Below are 12529 nucleotides of genomic sequence, written 5' to 3'. Positions count from 1 at the left end.
TAATGGTTTCTTACTATGCAAGTTACGATCACCAATCCTTATGCAATTAATTGATTACATAATGATGTAAACACATATTATAATATGTAATACAAAATCAATTCAATTAACAAGAATATAGCAAGCAAAACTAAATGAGATTAGGTTAGAAAATTGTGCACGAGGAAATTTTTATCCTAGTTCGTTTGTAGTCTAATGCAAACTACATACAGGCCTCCCCTTCTGATCTCGGAATATTTTTCTTCTTCACTATCGAAATATTGTTTGATACACACAAACTTCCAATAAATGATAAAACTGAGACGCAACTATCTTGGACTCTACAAGCTTGAAAACCTCGGTTTGACCTCTATGTCTTGCCTACTAAGATCACCTATCTTTTCATGATTAGGCCCCAGCCAAGTATCGCTTGCACCAAGACCTCCTAGTTTTCGTGAAGAAAACAAAGATCTCTTCTTGAAGTGATGTTACTCACCAAGAGATCACTTTCCTTGATTAAAATAGAATTTGAGTTCTCTTGTGTACTTAATACTCGAATATAACAATGTAAACTCAAATCTAAAACTCTAAGCATAATACTCATAAGAACCTATTATATATGAGAAAATTATGCAAAGGTTTTTGCAAAATAGATTTCACAATTTTCAGAAAACAGACTTCTCTTACTTTCACTTTAAAATATTATCAAGAAAACAAGAATGAATGATATGCATAAAAAGCCATAGAGATGCATGCTACAACTTCAAGTTCTATGCCCTATTCGACATGCTCTTATTCTCTATACTTTTCTAATGCAACATATATGACAATGTATGCTCAAAGATCTTCTTAATATCAAGATATGAAAATATGAACCTTATGTCACATGGGCCAGAATTTCAGCATTTATATGAAAATATTAATCGATTATTCATTCACTTAATCGATTAATGGGCTGTTAAAAGATAGTTTTTTTGTACATTTTCATCGATTATAATTGTCTTAATCGATTAACACATCATCGGTATCAGATTGGTTAGCTATTGTAATTCACGATAATCGATTACACATAGTACTTAATTGATATTCTGATTGAAAATGTTTTTTCTTGATGTAAGGTAAACTACCTATGTGATATGCACATGCAATACATAATCTTTCAAATATAATATCTTTAATGCATAATACTATGTATTTGAATGCATGAGCCTACTTATCATATGATATCTAGATGTGATGTCTTAATTTTAATCTTATTTATATTAAGGCTCTTGTGAGACTCCACTTAGGTTTACCTAACCTAGACTCGATCTAAGACAATAATCTTAACACTTCTAATAAAATTAAAGCTTACAATATCCTAAGTCTATATTTGCAACCCTTGAGTCTTCGGCGCGTTGTTTGTTGTATGCTCTTCAAGCTTACTTGCATGTCCGTTGTCTTCATCAAAACTTAGGTTAGCTTCAAATGTGAAAGTCTTCACTCTTTGCGCTTTCAAAATATTACCCCAACTCACTTGCTTATGCTTTGTGGCATTGCATTATGCATTTATGCAGCTGCAATTTGCATTCATGAAACAGTAACATGTTCAAGGCTACGCAAATAGAATTGGAATCTTACAACTCTCAAATACTAAACTGTGATGAGGAACAAAATATTTAAAATCTTTTAGTTAAAAAATAAATGTGGATCTATCATTGAAAAAAATGATATTATATATCATAATCTGGGTCTAATACTGTAAAAGATTTCAACTCATGCAAATAAGAGTTATGGAATTGAAGACTCGTTTTATTCAAGTTCAATTATATTTACGTTCATAAATAAGTTGTTTGAATGGGTACAAAATACATTCTATGGGGAGCACAAAATTCATTAAACAAATATGTTTTTTGTCGTGTTGTGGTAGGGAAGTAAAACCTTACAATATTCTTAGCTCATATTTGCTACTTAGATATAAAAGGTTGCAGACTCAACTAAATAATAATCTCATGTACTGAGCTTTCTTTTAAATTCAGCTAATTAATATATTAAGTGATAAATGAAAGTTAAGAATTCAAATTGGTAAATAAGCTTTTGGACTAAAGGGCAGGATGTTGGTGTCCATATTCCATGACCAAAATGTTTGCCAAATTAATAGTTAATAGAAATATCTTAATAACAGTGATCAAAACTAGTATTGAACATTTATATACAAATTATCAGATTAATTTTGATTAGATATTGGAATTGATTTAGTGCAAAGTAAGAGACACTCTTTTTTTAAGTGTATCTTTATGATTTGGATTTTAGAGGGGAATGAAGTGAAAAGGAAGACTTGAGATTTATGAAATATATTTATGTGACGACTCACAAGTCTTTCATTTCCATCCATTCCTTCAAAATTCAACTCGCAAATAAACACTAAAGTGTGTCAATTTATACCATGTATCTTAACCTCATTGTATTCTTGAGTTTAAGTCCAAATCTGTTCATGGGTAAGCACTCTTTCTACCAATTAGTATATTTTTCCTCTTATTAAAAAGGTTGGATAGTTCCAAAAAAAATGATCAAAACCAAAACTAGAGGGACCTTTTACTAAGTTAAAGTCTAATTAAAAAATATGCCTAACTATTGCTAATTATTTTTAAAAACTAATTATTAGTTTGCAATCATTATATCATTAAATGAAACTCTTTTTTTCAACATTTAGAATATGAAGAGAAAATAGTGTTTCTTTAGTTTTAATTTTTTATTGAAAAATAAGTTAAAATTATAACAGTTAAAGATTTTTTTGCCACGTACTACAATTTATAGTCTGATGACATAAAAATATAAATAATCGACTTTTTTAATACATAAAAATGGTAAAAAAAAATAATAAGTGTCACTTAGGAGGAGCTATCATCTTCTCCATTAATGGAGAAGCAAATGATTACTCTTACTCTCATAGATAGAAATAAAAATATCATATTATTATATTTTAAGGATAAAAGTGTTAAAGTATTACCATTTTTTTCTTGTTTTGGGTGTATTTACTACACTATTAATTGAGAATATCAGAACTCTACGGAGGAGAGGTAAAGTGCATAGAATATGTCAGAGAAACAAAGGGAATAAGTCAGAAGCTCAGAACAGTTGATATGCTCCCATGAAAAGCACTGTCTTCTATCTCTTTTCCTCATCATAAGCCCCTTTGGATTTTTGTATTTTTTTGTTCGATGTTGCATGTAAAAGTATTTGAAAAGGAGGAAGCTATGTTAAACAAGAAATTGCTTTTTGTTACAAACATGGAAGATGATAATATTGCACAACCATTGCTGAGGAAACAGTATTATGAGAATTGTCCAGGTCGTAAGGTGCATCAAGAAAAGAGCTCAAAATAGATGTATCATATCCTAATCTTCTTTATATATGGATAGCAGTGTTATGTACCAGTAAGCATTTACATGTTCAAATAATTTCTTTTGGGTTGGTTTCTTCAGTGCTATGTTTGCTTAATCTACTATATCATTTCTAAGTATAAAAATTTATACATAGTTATTATATTATTGTTGAAAGCAAATTTCACCACCAGGAACTCCCCCCTCAACAATATATGTGTTACTTGTTGAAAGGGTTTTCCTAATGTGCAAGTTATTTATTTAGTGAAGAGTGATGAGTGATCAACAATTTATTTAGTGACTTTATTTATTTACTCCCTTTTCGGATTCCTTTTAACCATACCATAAAGGTCGGTCTCTTTTTATTAAGTTAACTATATCATTTCTTATGAAAGGTTGGTATCAAAGAATAATAAAAAGAACAAAAGAATAAAGTTAGCAGTCAACTGTGTCACTTCTTTCGAATGATTGGTATAAAGAATAAAAGAATAAAGTAATAAATAAATGTTAGTTGTGGAAAAGTAAATGACTGAAAGTAAATGTTAGTTGCAGAAAGTAAATGACTGAAAGTAAATATTAGTTGTTGAAAGTAAATGACAGAAAATAAATATTAACGGTTAGATTATTATTCATCACTATTTTATTGTCAAGTAACAATCCATTGATTGGATTGCCTTTTTGCATATTATTCATGTGTACAAAGTTACAAATCATGAATTGGTTTGAACTTAATGTTTTTAGGAATCTTTGATCAACAAATAAAATTTATAAAGTTTAACATTTTACTATTTTATATTTCTATCTCTTTCAAGATTCAATTGTCGCATAATATATGGTTATGTCGAACCATAAGGAATTGCTTAATAGAAATGTACTCATACTTTGTATATTTTATCAAAAGTAACAAATAAAGTTGTTTTGGTGTTTTTATAAACTAAGAAACATGAAAAGTAAAGAAACTAAGTATTTACAAATTCAAGAGAAAATTATAGTTAGAATGATGGAATAGTTTCTTGAACAATATCATCATGAAAACTATACAATTTATGTGTTATTCTTGGTTGATTCCACACATCATTTTTGAATCCCCCATCTAGTACCCTAATATGATAAGATGATTTTCAAATCTTGCATAATACACTAAACAATAGTTAACTGCCACTTGTCGGAGTAGGTTGTCACACCCTACTTCAGGTTCGTTAACATTGGTTAGCCTTGAATACAAGTGCTTACAATAAATGCTTCGATATGGCAAATGAACTAAACGTAGGTTAAAAAAAATTAGTTCATTTGTCAATACTTTAAGAAGAAGCATTCTTTTGGATCTTTATATCAAGCTTTGGGTGATCAATCTAAAGCTGCATTAAAAACTCTTAAAGAATCAAAATAACCAAAGAAACAACTCACATTAATGAAGAAGATGAAGAGTACAAGAAAGTTACACCATAGTCCAACTTTTTGGAGCATTAGTCATCGATCTATGAAATAAAAACCTAAGAATAACCTAAGAACAGCCTAACAAAGAGTAGAACCAAAAATGGAGAGAAAATGGCATGTACAATGATATAAAAGTGAAGAAATGGGTGTGCCTTTTATAAATAATGGGAGGGCTGCCTGGCGCCCTTTTCCTAGCCGCCTGGCCCCTATGCCTGACCCATGACAGCTAGCTTGGAAAGCCTATTGTGGGCTAGGCTACATGCATGGTGACACCTCCTACTTGCTTGTGTCATACATGAGCTCATAAACTTGGCTCAGAAGCTAGGTTTGACTAGTTGCTTGGCTTGTGACATCATTCATGACATAGTCATTCTTCTAAGCCAAGCAACCATATTTCTGGTGGGCCACCCGCCTGGCTGACCTGGTCCACGCTCAGCTGCCTGCTTGAGCAGCCTGACTGACTAGTGCACGCTCAGTTGCCTACTTGAGTAGTCTGGTTGACCTGATGCATGCTAAGTTCCCTGCTTGAGCAACCTGCCTGACCTGGTGTACACTCAGCTTCCTGCTTGAGCAACCTGCCTAACCTGGTGCATTCTTAGTTGCCTTCTTAAACAGCCTGGTTGACCTGGCCTAGTGCTTGGTGCTTGGTTGGATAGCTTTGTGCATGGTTGGACAGCTTTGTGAGCAGCTTTTCTTTGACTTTAATTTCTCCCAACCAAGACCGAGTTGCTTAGTCGTGCTTAAGTTTAAGCATATACCTTACCATGCTTAGTTTTAAGCATGCATGTATCATGTATTTTGGCTTGATTTCTTCAAGGTGAAGTAAGCTTTCTTTTCTTCAAGCTTAAGGATTCTTTTTGGTCCAATTTCCTACGAAACTCATAGAAAACTTGGACAGCAGGTGATCTAAAAAGTGTTGAATTAAGTTGGTTTTCATATTTTTGCATAGGATAAGTGCCATGAAAAGTGTATGAAAATTAAGTATTTTTGACACTTATCAATTATCCATTATTCATTTAGATTATTTTTTCTTGAAGAGTCAATGATAATTTAATATGAATGGTAGATAATACAATGAAAAAGTATGAAATTCATACATTATCAATGCATACATCTTTTTCTCTTTCCATTGTGTTTGAACATATAACTTTATGAGCATCTGAATTTTGGAAGGATGGGGATCACTTGTCCCTAATAGTGTCTCATTCTCTATCCAAATCAATCATATATTAACATGTGGATAAAATAAAAATATTTAAAGCAAAAAGTAATAAAATGGAGCACTCTAATTGCCTTGGGACATGTAATGGAACATCATTTTGGACACATGATCTCCATCCATTTTGGAAAGGTCTTATATATGTCATTAAGATGTTGCTAAAATTGCCAAAACTCATCTAAGGATAGAAGAAAAATTGGTGTCAAAATTTATAACAGAAAATACTCCAACTTTGATTTATGACTGCAATGATGCCCATACTTTTAGGCTTTGTTTGGGAGTTATGAGGGAAAGGAAAGGAAAGGGATGAGAGGGTAAAGAGGGGGGAGGAAAGGAAGGAGAAGGGAGGGTAAAATTTTAAACAATATATTACATACATTTCAATTTATATTACATACGTATTATTCTTAAACAATATATTACATACATTTCAATTTATAAATTTAGTACACTAGTTCATTGTATAATCAGTTGTTTTCTTTAACCTGATCATCTTATTAATCAACCATAAAGTTATATGATAAAAAAATAATATTACGATTTGCTAGCATGATGTATAAAACTATAAATAATTAAATATAGAATTATGGAACATTATCAAATATTAACCCATGTAAAAAATAATGCTTGATGTTACATTCAAAATAGACCCGTATTATTGGATTAGGATCTTCACCATCACCAAAGAGAGAAGTATATAAAGGAAATTGTTTTTATAATATGACAGTTTTATTTTTTAGTTGTAGTATGATGATAATTTTACCCTTAAATATAAAGGTAAAATCAATAATTTTTTTCTCTATTAATGTTGAAGATTTTTTTCAGGTATTACCTGTTACAAAATATAATTCTTATATTGCTTTCCCTTCTAATCCATTTCCCATTGGTTATGAATTAATCAAAAAACTAATAAGGCTTCCATTACTTTGATTCAAATATATAATTACAAATATTTATTTTCAGGTAAAAGATTTTAATATTGCAGAATGTGAGGAAGATATTAGTGCCTACGCTGGTTGTATGGATAAGATTTCTTCTACAAGTTAGTGTTCGGAGGAAAATGAAATATTTCACACTCATCTTACAAAAGTGTATTTCATGGTTCACAAGTTAAATATTTTTATTTTTCTCTATAACTCAACTCGCAAAGGGTATGGTTGTTAAATACTGATTCTCCTGAGTGCAAAAATGATGCAGGATCTGCATTCATGATTGGCAGAACTTTAACATCTATATTATGGGGAATAATATCTGAATGATATGGTAGAAAACCTGTTATAATTACAGGGATTATCTCAGTGTAAGTGTATGTATATGTCATTGAGCTAGATGCATAGTATAGTGTACTATTACATTTGTTCATGCTAAGCATTGTGTTTCCATAATTTGATAATGTTGTTGCGTATATGATTTCAGTGTCATTTTCAACACTCTATTTGGCCTTAGTACAAATTTTTGGATGGCAGTTAGCATGAGATTTCTTCTTGGAAGTTTACTTGGACCAATACAGGTGCTTTTTTTCGGACGAGGATCAGCTGTCCCCAAACATGTCTCAATGTATGTTTCAAACCAATGATAATAAAGCAAAAATGGATAAAATCATTCATGTTTAAATTTTTTAACTGATGTGACTGTGATTGGTTTGGGACAATCTTTGAGACATGTTTAGATATAATATATCCTTATCCTTTTTTTCTCTCTCTAATTTACCCAAGTTAGCAATTTTGAGCTTCATTACAAGGATTAGTACTTTACTCTAAAAATATATTCCTTTTGTCTTTAGGTATCTTAGTGACTCTAACAATTTTGTCACATCAATATTTTGATCACTAACACTCAACTTAATACCCTTAAGTACATCCTAAGACTCATATAGTTAGAGTATATTATCATATAATTTATCAAGTAAAATATATGGATTATGGAATATAAAAATGTGGTCTGTGACAAGGACAGTGGACTGCAATTACAAACTTACTAGAATTTTAAGTAAAAGTCTCGAAAATGAATGATTAGAACTTAATTCCCATAACCATATTATATGTAAGACTCGAGTCTTAAGCTGAAATTCTACGGGTTCGGAAAGTGATCAGAAACAGTCCCTATGCATCCAAGATTGGAGGCATGTGTTACAAATTTAGAAGTGATATATTTAAAGATGACATAGGGGTGATATGCTTGAATGGTCGATTCTGTATTCCAACCAATTAGAAATCCCAACTATCATATTGTCTCAAGAGGATATGTAAGATCAAAACTAATTTTGTCGAGTTCAAAAATCCTAAAATAACCTTTCGGTCTTGGTTTAAACATAATAAAACAAGGACTAAACTAAAAATTGTGCATCACCTATAGAGGTTAAATGTGTACTTTTTACCTTATTTTTACTACCTACCTATCTTATTATAAGAAAGTACAAAGATTAAGAAATGTAATAAATGTATAATTTTCGATAAAGTCACTTTTTGAATATTTTTGGTCATTTTTATAACATCACTTTGGAGTTTTTATTTTGGTCATATTTATGTTTATATTATTTTTTCAAAACTCTATGTACAATAGATGAATTTGTTATCAAAATACTCTTATTTACTCAAATAATATCAATGGAAAAAGAAAATGTTCAATTTTCATTATTAAAAGAAAAATTTGATAATTATAAATACAATTTCTGACAAATTTAACGATATTTCTGCATTTTTTATTTCATGTAAAACTATACAAAAGAATTGGATGCGGTGATTTATCTCGATATTGATTTATGTCCTCTACTTATGTAAATCAATAGAGTATTAAGTAGGGATAAAATTGAGAAAAAAAGAATTATTAATAACTTGAACTTTAAAATGAAACTGATAAATAGCAATTTAGTTTATCCAAATTAGAGAAATAATGTAAACATGAGGAATATTTGGGAATACAACAACGCTCCTATAGTCCTATGTTTGTTAAAAGTTTTGAGAAAATATTCCAAAAAATTCTCATGATTGTCTTATTTTATTCCTATAATGAAAGGGTGACCCAAACATTAACCTGTAAATTTTTCTAATATCTACAAATTTTAAAGTTGTAATTTTTTGTATCTATGTATGTTGTAATACTGCAGTTTTGACATGCGACCTCCTAGATCCATGAATATACCGAGCGTGTCACCGGTAACATCCTAGTCCATGCGACCTCCTCGACCCATGAATACACTGAGTCATTATTCACATGAGTCGCTACCATCTGGTTTAATGGTAGCCTCCCGCGACTCAAACCCATGACTTCAGAGATAAATAGTAATTATTCACAAGAGTCGCTACCATCTGGCTTAATGGTAGCGACTCTTGTGAATAATGACTATTTATCTCTGAAGTCATGGGTTCGAGTCGCGGGAGGCTCCCCTTTGTGGGGAATAAAATATTGCAGGGAGTATTTAAGCTTGAGGTGACACACTTAGTTATGTATGAGCTTGGGAGGTTGCATGATATAACTAAGGTGTTACGATGACACCGCTCAGTATATGTATAAGTCTGGGAGGTCACCTAACATAACCGAGGTGTTACGTATGTTACATATGTCACAACCTTATTTGTTAACAGGCTTATGCTACTGAAGTTTTTAGAGAAGCATGCTACTGAAGTTTTTAGAGAAGCACACCAAACTCTCGGACTCTCAACAGTAAACACAATTAACCTTTTCTACTATTATATTTATTAGAACACAATTCCTATTCCAATTCCTTATATTAAGTTAAGAGTTTGATATAATTTTAGGTTGTTGCAGGTTAGGGAGTAGGTGTAGTCATTGTACCAGCATTAGGAGGTTATTTGGCTTAGTTATTTTATATTTTTATGTTGAGAAAAAAAATTGTAAACCAAAAGTATATGAATTCTATATATTGTTATTAAATGATTTATCGTTTATTTTCAATTATTATTAACTTTTTAAAAAAGTAATCTGAAAAAATAATAAATAATATAATGACTATATATAAATTTTTACAAAGAAATTACACTCTTTATTTATTCTTTCCATACTAAAATAGTATATACATATTTACAAAAGTCATGGATTCGTACTTAACTAAAAATAACATTTTCTGATGAGTGTGACATTCCAAATAAGTCCTCAAATATATGCAAATATTTAATGGGTGAGAATGGCAAGAATTTATTGGCTTTAAGCCATAAAAAATGTGTTGGCATTAACAAATCCTTGTAATATTTGTTTCTCTAATCCTTTGTAAAATTTTGTATAACAGCCAATAATGAAATACTCACATCTATTTCCAAAGGATTCATTTTGGGACAAATAAGTGTTTTTATTTTATTTTATACAAACATTTAATTATTCAACTTTGTTTTTATAAAAAAAAAGTGAATTACACTGAGTTTTAATTAAATTATACAAATTGTCCTTTCATTTTTTACAGCTACGAAAAACCCCTAATTTTTATACATATATTACATTAATTGCCCCTACGTGAAAAAAAAGCGTGACTTTTTAAATAAAAAGCGGTAATAAATGTAATTAAGTTAAACAAAATATGACATATTATATAAACAAGTAGAAATAGTATATGAGCCAATACATTTTCATTATTTTTTGTTTGTTACACTATAGTATGAGAGTGATTTAAATAATATCTCCTTAAAATTATTGATGCATCTTACAATGAACCAAAAATAATGAAAATGTATTGACTAGTATACTATTTAGACTTATTTCTGACCTTTTTTGTTTAAAAAATAACACATATTTCTCTTACAAGGGTAGTCAGTGTAATGTATATATAAAAATCACGGGATTTTTATAGGTGTATAAAATAGAGGAATAGTATATTTAATTTCACTAAAACTCAACCAGTGTTAGTTAATTTAGGCTAAAAAAATCTATTCTGCTTTGTTATTGTTCTAAATTTTCATTTGCTAACAAACTTCAAATTTTCCTTCAGCTTCCCATACTTCTTACCTTGCTTCATAATATCAGCTTTTGCATTTGCGGTGGCAATTGCTTGCACTTGGCTTCCAGTATGTATCTTTAAGTTCTAACTCATGTGTTCATATGTCTCTAACTTTAATTTATGCCATGTGCATTTGATTCCAACATGAAAATGGAATTTAGAACTCTCCATTAATGTACAGTCCATTACTAGATGAAATTGTAACACATTAAAAACTTATTTTTTAGGGATGTGATTTTATGTTATTTTTAATAAAAAATTAAAATAAAAAAGTTTTTATTTCTCTTCATTTTTTTTAGTATTAGATTCTGAAATGAGTCCAATTTATTAAAATGGAATGATACTTCTCTCCAGTATCAAAAAGGGAAATGATACCAAAAAACAAAGAAAATATCACGTGTAATTACATTGGTATCTTTATGTTTATTATAATAAGACAAATATATGCTTAAAATTAAAGGGGAAATCTACAAATGAGGGACATATCAAGATTAGCACCATTATTGTGTGAAGTTTTCAGCTGAGTGATGCTTTTTTTTTTCTTTTTGTCACTTGAGTCCATGGATTTGTTTTAATTAAAATATTTGCATTATTGTAGGAGACACTTCACAACCACAATGGTAGCAATGAATCCACTAGCTTTGGTGAAAGATGAAAGCATCTTCCTAAATTGGCCCTTAATGTCATCCATCGTTGTTTATTGTATTTTCTCACTTCATGATGTTGCTTGCCAAGAGGTATTAGTATCATAAAAGCATACATTTATCTTTTATTAGGATAAAATGTGAAGAAACTTTTGTGTAGGATAGATATGAAATGTTGTGATGGAATAAATAAGATAAGATTAGAAATAAATAGTAAAAAAGGTTGAAGTAATTTCTATGGTAAGAAAATAATACAATCACATTTAGGTGGTTTGAAAATGTTTGAAGGGAATGTTTAAAGTCTCACCAATGAATAGACCAAATGGAGATTTCCAATTTATAGAAAATATGGAAACCAATAAAAATCATAAATAAAATAATTAAGAAATAATTATAGAACAATATTTTGTTAATAAACATAATAATTTATCATAGAATATTATAACGTCATTTCATCAACATATTAGACCCTACCTAGTAAAATCAATGCTTGGTTAATGTTGAAGGAAATAATGTTTCATCTAATCCGCTGTAACTCATAAGCAAACACAGTTCTACATTTTGCTAGGTTTTCTCGTTATGGGCAGTCAGTCCTAGACGGTTGAGCGGTTTGAACTTTACTACTAAGGATGTTGGTAACATTCTTGCAGTATCAGGTAACGGATTCAACTTTTTACCCTGTAATTGAGAATCTAGTATTGGTCAGATATATTGATATATGGTATAAAATTATTTTTAATGATTTAGTTTTTTATTTATTTTTTAATTAAAAAATTATAAAAACTTAAAAATATTATCTTCTTATTATATTCCAGAACCTGAGGTTTAGAGGGAATAGATGGCTATCATGGGAGCATATCTTCTGTTTCATAATAAGTATCACTCTATATACCATAAATTATGATTTATCATAAAAATATATAAAATTAAATTTTAACTT

General features: G+C 29.9%; 1 pseudogene; it reads left to right on the top strand.

Annotated features, from left to right (window-relative positions):
• The first annotated feature begins 3056 nt into the window (after positions 1–3056).
• On the top strand, positions 3057–12245 carry LOC109339074 (annotated as a pseudogene).
• Positions 12246–12529: the final 284 nt, after the last annotated feature.

The sequence above is a fragment of the Lupinus angustifolius genome, unplaced genomic scaffold (genome assembly GCF_001865875.1).
Source record: "Lupinus angustifolius cultivar Tanjil unplaced genomic scaffold, LupAngTanjil_v1.0 Scaffold_54_71, whole genome shotgun sequence".
In the NCBI taxonomy this organism is placed as follows: domain Eukaryota; kingdom Viridiplantae; phylum Streptophyta; class Magnoliopsida; order Fabales; family Fabaceae; genus Lupinus; species Lupinus angustifolius.
This window is presented reverse-complemented; position numbering and strand designations above follow the sequence as displayed.